The sequence below is a fragment of the Cupressus sempervirens genome, chromosome 3 (assembly GCF_028749045.1).
Source record: "Cupressus sempervirens isolate cs-2001-9-10 chromosome 3, ASM2874904v1, whole genome shotgun sequence".
In the NCBI taxonomy this organism is placed as follows: Eukaryota; Viridiplantae; Streptophyta; class Pinopsida; order Cupressales; family Cupressaceae; genus Cupressus; species Cupressus sempervirens.
Genome location: NC_143120.1, coordinates 815,946,757 through 815,963,108, shown reverse-complemented (window position 1 = coordinate 815,963,108; position 16,352 = coordinate 815,946,757).

Here is a 16,352-nt window from a genome sequence, read left to right as displayed (position 1 = left end):
TTGGACATCTAAACCCCTCCTAAACAAGTCACCAGAGATGAGGGTATAACGAGAGGTATTATGAAGGAGGTGGTTTTTCTAATTATGATTTAGGCCATTATGAATGATGTGATTGTGAAGGAAGGAGTAAATGTTAGCATAGCAAGAAGAATCTCAACCAATGATAGTGCAAATGAAATGGTTTTTAGGGGATTCATATGTAGGGTAATGTATTTCATCCATGGGGAACTCAAATCCTAACTCGTACTCTAAAAAAGAAAGATAGTGCTAAATAGTACAAATAATTTAACTACTAATTTATTACTATTGTAGAAAAAAAATCTCTTAATCGAGTGGACCTAACAAGTTTGTAAAGTCCTATATAGTAGCATCAACTACTGATGTTTGTAAGTCCTTTAGAGCAATCCACTCTTTAGACAAGATCAATAAGTGATAAGGTCTAGATGATCTTTGGTTAAAATCCTCTAACAAGGTCACATTAATGATGTGTAGATAACTTGTAACAAGGTTGGCTCTTAGTTGAGCTCACTTTAGAAGAGTGAAAATTTTGGGTTTTCAGGCCTAGGTGTTTTTTCCTTTATAGGGTTTCCATGTTAAAAACCTTGGTGTCAAATGTGTCGATGTTTTTATGTTGCAAGTTGATTTAAATGTTGTATTAATTTTACTATAGCTCGGTAACAAACAATTTAATGGTTGGTAATAACTAAGTTATATTATAATTAGTCACTTATGGAAGAACAATGAATGAATAATTTTGAGTAAAGTGATTGACAAAGTTAATAGATGATTTGAATGAGTATACACAATGATTTACTATGATGTTTATGTATGTTTTTTGGCATTGAAATTGTTTAAAAGGACTATAAGATTATTGAACACAATTGATTCACCCCCCTCAGTTATCTAACAACTCATATAAGATCATAGTGCTTGGAGAAATAAGTTTAAAGGAACTCAACCTAAAGATCACAAGATGTATAAGAGAGAGGTAACATGACTGAACAAAGAGAAATTCTCATCATGGAAAGATAGAATGAAGCTGCATCTATTTGGAATTGAAAATATTTTCATACATTAGTTGGAACATGAATTTACTACCCTTGTTAGTCCTTTGACTATGGAGCAAATAAATGAAAAGAGGACTCACAATAGCATGATGATTGAGATTACTTCTGCACTCAATGATGACAAGTTTGATGATATCAAGGATCGTAATACTACTAAAAAAATGTGGGATAAGATGACACTTGTACATGGAGGAGATGATAATGTAAGGAGAGCTAAAGCTAAAAGTCCTAGAGGAAAGTATGATGACATGAGAATGAAGGGGGTGAGAATGTTTCTCAGTATGTAAACCAAATTAAGGAAGTTGTGAGCACAAAAAAAGCTCCTAAAGGAGCTACTAGTGTCTCTAAAATCATAATTAAAGTTTTTAAGAACTCGTCTACCTATTTATGCCATCCAATTTTCTACAATTCAAGTAGTGAAATCTATGCCTGGTAATGTATTGACACTTGACAATTTAGTTGGTTGGTTGATTGCCTTTGAATTGAAAAATTATGAAAACAACATGGCTACAGTTGGAAATGATTTGAAATCTTCACTAACCATTGAAAGTTCCAAGAAAGAAAATAAAAGTAAGGAAGGAAGTGAATCTAAATCTAAAGGTGATCTGGATAGACTTGAAGCATTGCTTGCAAGAAGGTTGTTAATAGGTAAAGGTAAATACAAAGGTAGACTACACCTGATTTGTTTTAAAGGTAATAAACTTGGTCACTTTTCTACTCAATGTCCTGACAAGAGTAAGAGTAACATACATGATAAGAAAGATTTCTAGTATAGAAAGAACAAGGATTACAAAGACAAAGGGGAAAATCCCAATGGACAAAGGTATGAAAGTGAAACTTCCCTTATTTCACATGTTAGCAAGAATGATTCATGGATTATAGATAATGGATTCTCACATCACATGAGTGGTGTTGTAAGTAAGTTTGAATAATTTGAAGTAACTGATGATGGTGGAACTGTAAAGCTAGGTATTAATGTTCCATGTATGATGAAAGATAAAGGATTACTAATGTTGAATGATAAGATTATATGTGATTATGCATATTGGGTACAAGAACTAATATATAATCTTTTGATTGTTGCTCAATTGAACAATTTAGGTCACAAGATGGAGTTTCAGAATAGAAAAGTCATAATCATTGATGATAAAGGTAATCTAATTAAGACTAGAAATAAAAATAGAGGTAGGTTATTTTACCTTCATACTACTCTTGAGATATTCTTATTTGCTAAATTTGAGGATGTATGGTTATGGAATTAAAGGTTTTATCATGCAAAATTTGAGAACGTGGTGAAGGTCAATAGAAAGAAAAGAGTAAGAGGCTTACTAAATCGACAAATGCTAGAGAGTGCTATATAAAAAGAATTCCAACTCGTTAAGATGAATAAAAATAGTATTTCAAGTAAAACAAACACTTCAAATGATATACTGAAATTGGTGCATACATATCTATTTGATCTAATAGGTATTGGCAATTACTATGGTGACAAGTATTTCATATTGTTTGTTGATGATTATTATAGAATGATGATTATTAAATTGATGAAGGTGAAATCACATGCTTTTGATATGTTCAAATGGTATAAAGCTAGATTTGAGAAAGAAACTAGAAAATCTTTGAAATGTTTAAGATCTGATAGAGGTGGTGAACTTATGTCTATTGAATTCACTAAATTTTGTGTTGAGAATGGTATTAAAAGATAGTTATTTGTACCAAGGACACCAAAAAAAAATGGAATTACTAAAAGGGGAAACATATCAATTATGAATTATACAAGGATAATAATGATTAAAATAAAGGTTGCTCTAGAAATTAGTACTACAGTTTACACTATCAACCAAGTTCAATGAAAGAAAAGAAACAAATAAGACACACTATGAAATTTGGTATGGTCATGCACCGAATGTAAGTTATTTCAAAATCTTTGGAAGTAGGTGTTATATTCACAAGGATCCAAGGAATGGTAAATTTGATTTTAAAGGAGATGAAGGTATATTCCTTGGTTATTCATCTAAAAGAAACACTTATAAATGTTTGAAAAAATCTACTAGCAAGATGATTGAAAGTGAAAATGTAAGGTTTGATGAGTTAATAGAGAAGAAAAATGTGGAAAGAAAGAAGGAACCTAAAAATTACAACAAGTTTGTATATATCTATGAAGAGGCACCTAATACATTGCTTGAGTTATAACAGAGATCCACCAAGCATCAATCAATAGCTCCTGAGTTACATAATGCTTTACTTGAGCATCAAACAATATAACTGATAGGCAACCACTCGGACAAATAATAAGAAAGAATTAACAATTTGTAATGAAGTTTAGCTTGGTTTATTCATGTCAATTTGGGGGTGTAAGCTTGTGAAAGGTGTCTAGGTAACATCATATCAAGGGGTGTAGGTGATGAGTTGAGAGATTATGGATGCAACTAGAACACATAGAAATAAACTTGCAACAAACCAAAATAAAATTGGCGACATGAAATGTCACTTCTTGGCAATAGGAACTGTCACTCCCTAGTGACAAGAACTATCATTTTCTAGTAATAAAATTTTTAATAGATCTAATAATTCAAAAAATAAAACCCACAAATCCAAATAAGACTAATCTACAGACCTTAAAATTACATAAGGTTTGAATGATTAATTTGATAAAGAAATAATTTCCCCAATGCATATTTGGTTTAACTTTCTACTTCATTTCTCTGATTAAATTATGACAAGAACTACACAAAAAAAATATTCTAAAATAAAACAAAAGATTTCTTTATCATACCAAACTTAATCTATTCTTCAAGCCAATCTTAAATCAAAATTATTTCATCAAATAAGAATTCATGAAATTTACATCACACAAATAGAAGCTAAAACAAAATAACACATAAAAATATAAAACATCACCGAGCTTCTAAGGAGTGGGCCCTTGCCCCTAGTCTACATGGTGACAGGAATAAAATGCTTCCTTATGCTAGTTTGATCAAAAGAACTAAGTCTTTGTTCCACATTAGAAAATAATACCATCTTCTTCGATTAAAATCTATAATATACAATAACCTACACTGCTGAACTACTCCTCATCTACATTATGTTTCTTATATAAGTAGCTATAAAAAATACATTTTTAAAAATAGTTTATTGTTTCTTCCTACAACTAGAAAACTAAATAATATAATGGTATGCATAAGACCTTTACTTCTACCCATCGATTTATAACAAGATTGTTATAACAAAATCCAAAAATAGATAATTCATTTTTGCTCCAAAGCACAAATGGTATGAAATCAATCTTAATTGTATATTGAGTTGGAGAAGTTATACATTCAATTGGAAGTATGGCCAAAACAACAAAAAAATATAGGATGAATAAGAGCCAACCAAATTCATTATGAAATCTTGGTCGTAATAGAAAATTATGAAATTTTATGTGTAGAAAACTATCTATAACTTTATTTTCCTTGATCATATGAACATATTGCCACATGACAATTTAATTGGGCCCATATGATCTAAAGGATTTACCCTAGACTGATACAATGATTAGAAAGTAATAGTAAGGCTTGATCTGATAATAAATTATGACTCACTTGTAGATTATAGATCTTTGTTTTAGTCCTCCATTCTACTTGGAAATCACACACTTCAGTTCTGATAGCTTGTTCACCCTTCAAGCATTTATACTCTTAAACCTTATTACTTTTTATGCCAACTACAATAACCTCTATTTGGTCACTAAATGAAGCAATACCCTAGACTCCTTTTCTTCCTTAGGTTCTCACACATGACACTAGATATCTCTCTAAATAGAGAATTAAGATCTTTTATCGCTTAACCACATTAGGGTTAGGTAGGATTAGCTAAGATATAATGAATCTACCCACTTTTCCATTTGGTTCATCTAGAAACTTCTTCTACAATCTTTCTTAAATTCACCTCAGAATGGTTTTCCTTGAATTCTATGCCACCAACTCATCATAGTTATCTTCCACATGCTTCACATAATTTAAGAAAATAAAACAGTCAACTCAGATTTGTCAAATCTTTGATTTAACATAGTTTACTAGCACTTGACATCAATATTGTATTACTCAACATCTATATTGTTCTCTTAAAAAACACTAATTCACTCAGAAAATACTAAAGTTTACTGATGCTCAACATTAACTAAACTTTACTTAGCATATACTAACAATCACTCAGCGTGAATTATTTTTCATCTTTGCTTGACATCTCTTGATTTTCACTCAGCTTCCACTGATCTCTTTGTTCTCTCAACAAACATTAATTCACTTGGAAAATACTAAAGTTTACTGATGCTTGACATCAACTAAACTTTACTAGGCATATACTAACAATCACTCAACTTGCATTGTTTTTCATCTTTGCTCGACTTTGACTTATTTTTGCTCAGCTTGCATTGACTGCTTGGCAAGGCTTGATTGACACTTTTCTTACTTGATCATTTTCCAGTCTTAACTTGAGTAATATTTCATTTTAGACTTTAAGTAGATAAACAATACACTATAGTATCAATTCCTTACTTGGTCGTAGTGCTTCTTTTACATACCAAATAACTCAACCTTTCTCTAGGTGCTATTGTTATTTCTTCTTGTCAAATCCTCTTTATCAATCAACTAGATGATATCTTTGAAAACCAAAAAATAATTGTCTCAATTGCAAGTAGCTAGTTTGACATCATTGACAAAATAATGATTGTTCCATTACAAGTTCTTCACTTCAAAAAAATCTCATATCAACAATCTCCTTCTTTGGTCTTGATGGCAAACCAATACAAACAACAATACAAAAAAGAAAAAAAAATCTTTGAAATTTCTCCCTCTATCAATGTAGTATATGTCCTTCCACTATATAGGGTAATGTGCTATTTGTCAAGTTTTGTGATGGGGACACAACCCAAGAACAAAATGGACACAACAAAAAAGGAAAATTGTATTAATTGAAAAATAAGCTAGTACATTCAGTACAGAGAAAATAAACTTCAAAACATGCCCTAAGGGCTTACAATAGAATAAATGTGGAGATAATTTCTCCTTTCAGTACCTCCTCTCAAACTCCACTCCGAATTTCCTTTTACAATGCCATAAATCTCCTTAAATAGACCTCGGAGGGTTAAGGACTAGGAGTACATTCTAGAAAGTGCTAGTAGGCATCCACTGACCAAATAGAATGTTCCAGAAGCTATGTTAGAAGTCGATGCAAATCTAGAAGAATCTAGAAATGGTAACCGAACTTTCGAGAGGCATAACTTTTGAACCATAGCCCCGATTGACAAACCGTTTACATTTCCGAAAAGCTCTCGAAGTGCTCTATTACCCTATGGAGAAGCTTCACTCGTCCCTCATAAGTGAATCTCCTTTATCATGAGATTAAGTACTATCAGTTAACTTAAAGGTCATACAAAATCTTCTCATTAAGTAGCTTGAGTCCTCTCAAGCGTTGACTGGACACATGAAAGTATCTCACATGTTTGTAAGGCAAGAGAGAGAAGCTCATAAAAAATGGGAGCCACTATTGTCTTTCATTTTAACTCTTGTGTACATAGTTGCATTCAGACCCACTGGCATCATCCATGTGGCCCAATAATACTTCTAGCCCTGATTGACTCCTTAAGTCTCACCAAGCATTTCCTTCACCAAAAAATGTGACATGCATCAAAATCTTTCCTTTTGCCAAAGTAAGAGAGACGTTCATGAAGATGCAAGAGCCATTCGATTTAAGATAGTTGGTCCATTTGTAGAGTGTATTCGATCATCCCTAAGTCCACGTGGCATCATTGGAGGCCTTTCCTTAATGATTTTTTCTTTCAGACCCTCCATGTCTGATCCATGTTGGAATTACATAGACTAATGAAATTAATAATAATTCTTCTAACTAGACAGGTCCCACTGCATCCATCCAAGCTTAGGTCACTGCCATGTGTCAAGATCTTGCTTTTTTCACAAGGCAAGAGAGAAGTTTGCAGGTAAGTGAGAGTTATTGATATCTCAACTAGAAATGTAATGAGATTTGAAAGCTTTGGCCCACCATCAGACATGTTTTTACATCTCACTTTTTTGTAATGATCTCTATCAGGCCTCATGAAGATGCACTGTCTTTTGGATCGTATCCCCACCTTTCTTGCAAACATACAAAGGTAGATTGGTTATGCACTAAGGTTTTAATATTGAAAAGAATGTGGACCATAGGTAGATGACTTAAACAAAAGTTGTGAGTAGCTAGGGAACTAAAAAGGGGCCAACTACATGCTATGGCAATCCTTTCTTAAACATATATTAAATAGAAGTTATTTTCATGGGTTACAAACTCATGGAAAAGGAAAAAGGATGTCACTTCATGATGTGCTTAAGTTACTAAAAAATTAACTTCAAGATATAAAAATTTAAGGGCTTCCACACATTTTTCTAGGGTTTTCACTTTAGGGAAACTTTCACTTGGATAGGCACAAAAAATCCCTAGTTCAAAACAAGCACACGTAATTTTTTTTTTCCAATACAAGGATTTTGTGAATCTGCAAAAAATACTGCCAATAGTAGCTCTATTTGGGGATGATGAATAATTTATGTCCATGCAAGAGTCTAGAATCACTGGGAGAGAAGACCACACATTTGACAACATTTTGGAAATCACAAGGTAGAACAAAAAAACAACACATACCAAAAAGAAACAAACAAGACTATATACAAGGAAAACTACAATAGGAAGGAAAAACACACCTATACATTGTATATGTGGAATGTGGCCATAGAGTTCACACACACACACTTCAACATAGTCCTTGTATACAAATTCATCCTAGAATGAACATGAGATTGTTCACCCAATAGGAGTCATGCAAACTGACCTGTTGCCTTCTATCTAGAAGGGTTTTGCCTATTTATGCTCTCAGATTTGAGGTGCAAGCAACCATTCTAGAATGAAGGATTTAAATGCAATTAAGTCTATATGAGTGTACAATTAATCTAAAATGAAATATGCATTTAATCTAAGAACATATAAAATAAGCTAGACTATATGTATGCATATTAAAGCTAAATGATGTTAAAGCTAAAACAATGAAAAATCTATGACAAGATTGAGTCTGCAATTCGACAGCAATTCAATATCATCAAAATCCAACCTCTATAATGAGGAATTAAGAGTCTCTTAAATATAATTCAATTAATCCATCAACGGTTGAGATCAATTCAGATGAACGGTTGAGATCAAGAGGAGATTCAGTTAGAATGGAAATTTCCTTAAGAAAGGGGAGTTAACTGAGCTTTCCATGAGTGAAATAAGGAATTAATGGATTTCATTCCTTTTCTAATTTCTATTAACTAAAGAGTTTCCCTTTTCAAATTGAAGAGAAGATTTTGAAGATATTATTTAATTTAATAAGTAAGACATGACCTCATAAATTCTTTTTTCATTTAATTGAATATTCTAATTCAATTAATTAATAGGCATAATTATTAAATTAAATATTTTTATTCCTTAGTACATTAGCCGTAGGATATAATTTAATTTAATTAAAGTATAAATACTTCAAATTAAATCAAATCTTAATCAATAGGTTTAATGCGACTAATATGAGCCAATACTTTAGGAATTAAATAAAGAGTATAATGAATGCAGATTTAGGGTTTTCTGCATTTGACAATTAAGTCAAGTAGCGAGTAGCAGAATAAGAATTGCCTAGTGACATAGCACTTAGGATTGATTGAAATAGACTAGAATTGGTGATCATAGCAATGAGCCAATTTTGGGGTTTTACATTTTTCCCCTCTTTGAATGAATGTGCGAGCAGCACGTTCAATTCAAAGAAAATCAGAAAGCATGATGCAAAGATCAAGAAATGAGATTGGTTCCAAAGTTAATGATACAGAGACCAATTGATAAGCTTTTAAGAACCATCTCCAGAGCAAAGCTTAATCCCAAGGAACCCAAGTAGAGCACCTAGATACCTAAATTGATAAGCATTTTAAAGATTTTCTTTAGAATGAAGTTTAACCTTTAAGGATCTAGACAAACAATCTAGATACCTAAGATTGATAGCATTTAAAAGATCATCTCTAGAATAGAGCTTAACCTTTAAGGATCCAGATAGAATAACTAGATACCTAAAATTGATAGCATTTAAAAGATTATCTCTAGAACAAAGCTTAACCGTTAAGGATCTAGATAGAACACCTAGATACCTGAGGTTTGATAAGCATTTAAAAGATCATCTCCAGAACTAAGCTTAATATTTAAGGATCCAGATAGCACACCTAGATATTTAAGATTGATAAAAGATAGCAAGATCGAATTATGAGTCATAGAATCATCCCCAGAACGAGGCTTGATCCTTAGGAGTCGAGGTTTAGATTCTCCTAATACTTGTCCATCAAAATTTAATAATAACTGCTATAAAGTATGATCAACTGATGACAAGATGAAATAGACGAAAAAGATGTTAGATAGAGGAAAACAAGATTTCCCTAGTGATGAGATGCCTCAAATGGTGAGGACATAAGATGGGAACAAGATGCCATGAGCAATGAAGATTTAGATTGATTTGGAATTCAAGTTCAATGATGTAATCATCCTGCCCCCTCAGGAGCGAAATTGAACGATGATACACCAAAAATATGATGTAAGGAGTATGTTGAGAGATAAAGCAGAGAAGAGATTAGAATGATCAGAAGAAAATTTAGAGTCAATTCAACATGATTTCAGGGTCCAAAAGACCAAGTTTGACCAAAAGTTGACCAAAGTTGACTTTTTCAAAAATATTATTTGAAAACATGAAGAATTTTGAGTTGAAAAGATTCTAAGAATCATAAAGTATCAAAAAAATGTGGACTGCACAACTGTTCAATCATGTTGGTCCCAAAATTTTAAAACGTGTTTTTTTTAGCCACTTAAGTGTGTCAGATTTTGAATTCAATCCTGAAAAAATGGGTTCAAAGCAGCCAAAGTAGCCAAGAGGGTGATTAATCAATCATTGGTGTAGTCATTGAGAACATGATGCTTTGAACAAGCCAACAACCCCTCATTACAGAAGATGAAAGTAGATTTGCAATTGAATCATATGTGAAACCAAGTACTGCAATACTATGCGATATGCAACTCTAAACTAGATGTAACCCTAGGTTTGGTTACCGAGTCTCAACAATTATCATCACTAAGCATATAGCCAAAAACCATAGATGTCATACAATTCTCATTGACATTGCAATCATGAGAATATGAATAGGAAATCCATTCTAGTTTTGTCAAAATTAAATGTAAGCATTCAAGACACAAGAAGCCAAAATGACCAGAACATTTATCCCTTTTGATGTAGCAACTTAACATAAGCATTAGAGCATAAACACTAGGATGACCACAATGTCTCTTGCATGTAGACACACCGGACACATGAGAGATCCTTCTTATGCTAAGTAATCAATAAGTTTTCTATCTACAACGACCCTTGCATTTGTAACCTCAGACAAAAGCATGTTAGATATACTCATAATGGCCCATACGTTCACTTAGCAGGACAAGTATCAATATTTACTATAGCATAAAGAGTTCAATCCAACAGACAAGGAGAAGAACCAACATTATTGACATATTCGTATAAAAGGAGTCGAGGTAGACCCGACCATCCAATACGAGATGGAGGCTCTTATAGTGGACACCCCTCTTATAGGAACATGTCAACTAATTGGAACTAAACCATGGATAGAAAGCAAAGAAAAGATCATGCCCCCAATCATTACTTCTCTAGTCAGAAATGACATCATCGACTTGCTTGAGGAGACACGATAAAGCAAAAACAAAGAAAACCAAGAAAATGCTTAGCATATCCAAATAAGTGTGTCGTTTTGCGTTCAATGTTTGTCATGGGATTAATGTCAAGTTTCAATGTCCAAAATATGGATGAAATAAATCTCTTCAATAGGGTGACAACAGTAGGCAGATGCAGTCAGAATGACTAGTGACTAAGGTCAAAGAGGAATTTTCGAGGTGAAGAACCTAAAGAGGACTGAGTGATAGTAGATAGACACATCCAGAATGACTAGTGACTGACACAAGAGAGATCTTCCATAAAGGAATCTTGGAACATGACTCAAGAAATAGTAGGCAGACACAACTAAAACAACTAGTGACTGTTGCAAAAGAGATTTTATAAGGAGAATCTTGAAAAGTAGTGACACTAGTGACAGTAGGAAAATGTAGTGAGGACTATTGGTGATTGTCGCAAAAGAGATTCTATGAGGAGAATCTTGGCAAGAGTGACATTGACGACAATAGGTAGACACAACCAGGATGACTGGTGACTATCACAAAAGAGATTCTATGAGGAGAATCTTGGCAAGAGTAACACTAGCGATAATAGGCAGACCTAGCTAGGATGACTGGTGACTGTCACAAAAGATATTCTATGAGGAGAATCTGAAAAGAAAAGTAAGAAACAATAAATAGACACAGTTAGAACAACTGGTGATTGAAGCTTAAGAGATCTTCTGCAAGAGGAATGACACTTTTTCCTATTTTTCAAATTTTTGTATTTTCGTATTTTCCAATTTTTTGTATTATTACCAAGGCACCTATTGCTAGGTTTTCACCAAGATAATAGAGTTTTTTCAGGACTTTTTGCAATTTTTAGACTTTTTCAAGATATTTTCAAAATTTAGAACTTTTTTAGAGATTACAAGATCTCAAGAAGGATTACCTTGATTTTTTTCCAGTGTCTAGCAAGGTGTAGGACAAGATGTAGTAGCAAGTTGGTGGATAAGTGGAGATGGATAGGCAAGGAGTATGAAGAAATGGATGTTACCGTCAAGGAAAGTTTTCACAAGATTACCCAAGCTAGGGAAAAAAATATAACAATATAAGCTCATGGTGTAATAAAGGGTATCATGTAAGTAATCCAAGAAAAATGACCATGTCAAGAGATTGCTAAGAACTACATTTTCTTCTTTCTTTTGTTGATCAAGACCAAAGGGTTAACTGAATAGGATAGAATAGTTTGTTATGGAGGTTATGAGTGAATGAATTTGGGAATGGGGACATATGAAGGATAAGAAAGATGATGATAGGATGTCATGGATGGAAGAATTATGCATGATGCCTATTTACTAGGTTTTCATCATGGTACTTGTCCAAGGTTTTTCTTCAAAGATATTTCTAGATTTCTTGGGTGTTTGTGAAGTGTTCTCAGATATCTCTGATTCAAGATCACAAGAATTTGATTTTTGGTTTTTATAGGAGGAAGGAAAATTTTCTCTCAAGGAGAATTTGTTTGATGATGTTTCATCTTCCTCCTTTAGTCTTTTAAGTTGAGTGCTCATTGATTGGATTTGTTGCTTCATGTTGGCAATAAGTAGCTTTTCTTCCTCACTAGGAATATTGGATTTAGCACATTTTTTGTTAGCCATTTTGATGTACTATGTTTCAAGTAGTGACAAACAAGTTTTAGAACATAATTCAAGTTGCAACAGTCATAGACAATGACGAAAAGAAAAAGCTTAGACAAGGACCACACTAGAACGTAGCCTCAAAAAAGAAAGATAAGTGTGTTGTATACTAAGGCACGAATAGTTTGATTTAAAGGCTAGAAAAACCAAAGATTATGGCTATCATAATGCGGTGTATGATAAGCACTAAATAATGATAACCAAGACAATCAAAAGATGAGACTAGTCAAAGTACGGGTCACAAATCTTTACCTAAGAAAAATGCCGCTGTTTGGGACTATTTTTTAGACAAAGAAGTAGTAAATTGATGCAAAAAATAGACTTGGTACAAAGCGCATATAGCTCTAATAGACTAACTTGATAGTTCAGACTCAAGATCTCGTGCAAAGATCCTCTGAGAGGTGCATGATAAGGTACACAGGGTCGTACGAAGACTCATGATAGCATAAGAATTTTGCGTGAGGATGTGCTTGAGGCCGCATAAAGAAGTACAAAGTTGACAACAAAATATGGACATTTGAGGCAAGATCTCGCGTAGGGATGTGCAACTATTCACGTGAGAACCTGGACAAAGCCATGCAAAGAAGTGACAAGACAAAATCTACTTGTGCAAAATTTTGAAAATTGTGTGCAAAAATGGAGACTAGACTGATAACAGACTTAGAATTCAAAGAGATTTTGACAGTTTTGAACAGTTTCAGATAGATTGGACAGACTAATTGGACTAATTTGTTGGACAAATAGCAAGGTTAACTCAATTTTTTTTTTAGTTTCAATCAAGGCAATTTTTTTTGAACAAGACAATGGGAAGCAAGCAGTAGTCAAAAAAATCCCACCGAGGACAAAGAAACTCAGAAGGACAGGGGATTCTTGAACTTTATTAGTTGTAGATAGATTTGGACTTGTTTATGACTTGAGAAAAAATAGGCTTTATCTCTAGAAACAAAAAATGGTAGAGAAGGAAAAACCTTTTCCCCACAACTTATGTGCATGCATGTACCTCACACAGCCATGTCACCCCCTAGAGGGCACCTATATTTTTGGTATATTCAAAGGACTCAATAGTATACACTAAATGAGCACCCTTGTGGTAGGCTACAAGCACGTATACCACCTTCAAACATCCAGTAGCATGCCTATAGTGAGTTCTACATGAGAGATTCTTCCCCCTCCTTGCACAAAGATTATGCCTCCTTTTGGAGGTGAATTGGGTAGCTTCTAACTAAGAGGTTTTTACTTGGCTTTCATTCAAATTAGTCCTCGATGGCTCCACAAGTAGAGTTGAGATCAGTAACCTAGACCAACATTTGAGAGTGCACACACTTGCTTTGTAGACTAGGGCTGATGCCAACCCATGCAATAGACAAAGCTTCTCCTTGATAAGTGATATCAAGAATCGAGGGAAAGAAATTAATCCGACTTTGGAGTCTTTTGCTCTATAAAGAATCTTGATTATAGTGAGTTGGGATCTCTGACAAAAGGAGTGTGCTCACTTAGGTCATTCCTAGAGGTTGGATCACTCCAATAGGCCCTCTTAAGGATTGACTCAGACTGGTGGTTTGAAATCAAGGGTCAAAGTTTTTGATTTCCCTCAAGGGGAAAAAACATACTCCTCTACCATAGTTTCTCACCCAAACACACAGAACACATTAATTACTAACTTAGCTTAATCAATCTAAACTCATCCTTCCTAAAGATTTTGATCCCCTTGAAAGGAAACCATCATCTCATCATAGAAAAGGATTAGCACAAGAGGAACACTAAGCTGCTTGCCTCCCTTGAAATACCATCTTTCAGAAGCATCTAGGTTTCTGATTCACCCTTGGTCATGACCTCCAAGTGGTGAAGATCACAATCCCCTATTCTTCTATCTTGCACCCTAAGAAGTTTACAAGCTCTAATTAGACTATGTTTAGAAAGTAGGAAAGAAGACACATTGTTTGGTGGGTTTTAAGAGTAGTCTTCGACAATCGTATCTTTGACAGCATCTTACAAACACACAGTCAGTTCATGTTTGGAGAGTTTGTATAAAGGTGTCTTCATCAAATGTCCTACAAACAACTTTTAGGTTGTAGAAAATTAGAAAAACTAAAATAAAAATGCTTCAAAGAAAATGCATTAGTTAAACGGAAGCTTAACTATGGGAAAATAAAATTTGAATTTTTTGGTTTATTTTATACCCATAAAAAAGATAAGAAAACCTATGAAGACATCAAAAGTCAAAATTTATTTTATACTCTTTTTAAAAAAAAATATTATTTTGTTTGGAAAATTGAAAAGACTATCTTTTGTATTGTTGTTGCAAAGTTCCATGCGAAATCATGCACAAACCCATGCGAAGAAATGATGTGCACTGCGTGAAATCATGCACAAACTCGCACGAAGAAATGGTGTGCACTGTGCAAAATCATGCATAGACCCACGCAAAGTCTTTCACTAACCCACGTGAGAAAATGAGGTGTCACATGAAGACTTGCACAATAGGGCACTTTTTCACATGAGAAAGTGTAGAGATTCAGGCGAGACCCTCAAATCTTTGTGCAAAAATAAAATTTCTTGCATGAGGATTGAAGAAACTATAAAGAACACTATGAAAAGAATGATAAAAATGACAAAAAAAAAAAAAATGAGGCAAGAAAACTATTTTTCTAAGCCCCACAGTGGGCTCCAAAAATGTATGTGGAATGCGGCCTCAAAGTTCACACACAGAGTTCAAAATAGTCCTTGTATGCAGATTCCTCTTGGAATGAACATGAGATTGTTCACGCAACAGGAGTCCTACAAGCTGACCTATTGCCTTCTATCTAGAAGGATTTTGCCTGTTTATACTCTTAGATTTGAGGTGCAGGCAACTAGACCATTCTAGAAAGAAGGATTTAAATGCAATTACGTCTATATGAGTGTGGAAGTAATCTAAAATGAAATATACATTTAATCTAAGAACATATAAAATAAGCTAGACTATATGTATGCATATTAAAGCTAAATGATGTTAAAGCTAAAACAATGAAAAAGCTATGACAAGATTGAGTCTGCAATTTGACAACAATTCAATATCACCAAAATCCAACCTCTGTAATGAGGAATTAAGAGTCTCTTAAATAAAATTCAATTAATCCATCAACAGTCGAGATCAATTTAGATGAACGGTTGAGATGAAGAGGAGATTCAATTAGAATGGAAACTTCCTTAAGAAAGGGGAGTTAACTAAGCTTTCCATGAGTGAAATAAGGAATTAATGGATTTCATTCCGTTTCTAATTTCTGTTAACTAAAGAGTTTCCCTTTTCAAACTTAAGAGAAGATTTTGTAGATATTATTTAATTTTATAAGTGAGACATGACCTCATAAATGCCTTTTTTCATTTAATTGAATATTTTAATTCAATTAATTAAAGTAGGCATAACTATTAAATTAAATATTTTAATTCCTTAGTACATTAGCCTTAGGATATAATTTAATTTAATTAAAGTGTAAATACTTCAAATTAAATTAAATCTTAATCAATAGGTTTAATGTGACTAATATGAGTCAGTACTTTAGGAATTCAATAAAGAATATAATGAATGCAGATTTAGGGTTTTCTGCATTTGACAGTTAAGTCAAGTAGTGAGTAGTAGAATAAGAATTTCCTAGTGACATAGGACTTAGGATTGATTGAAATAGACCAGAATTGGTGATCATGGCACTGAGCCAATTTTGGGGTATTACATACATAGAATCTATAGTATGCACAAACCTAACCTACTATCCGTGAAAAAACAAAATACTCCTAACATAAATCTTCAAAAACTGTCTATGTACTAATAGTTCAATAAGATCACTAGAAAGTTACTTAA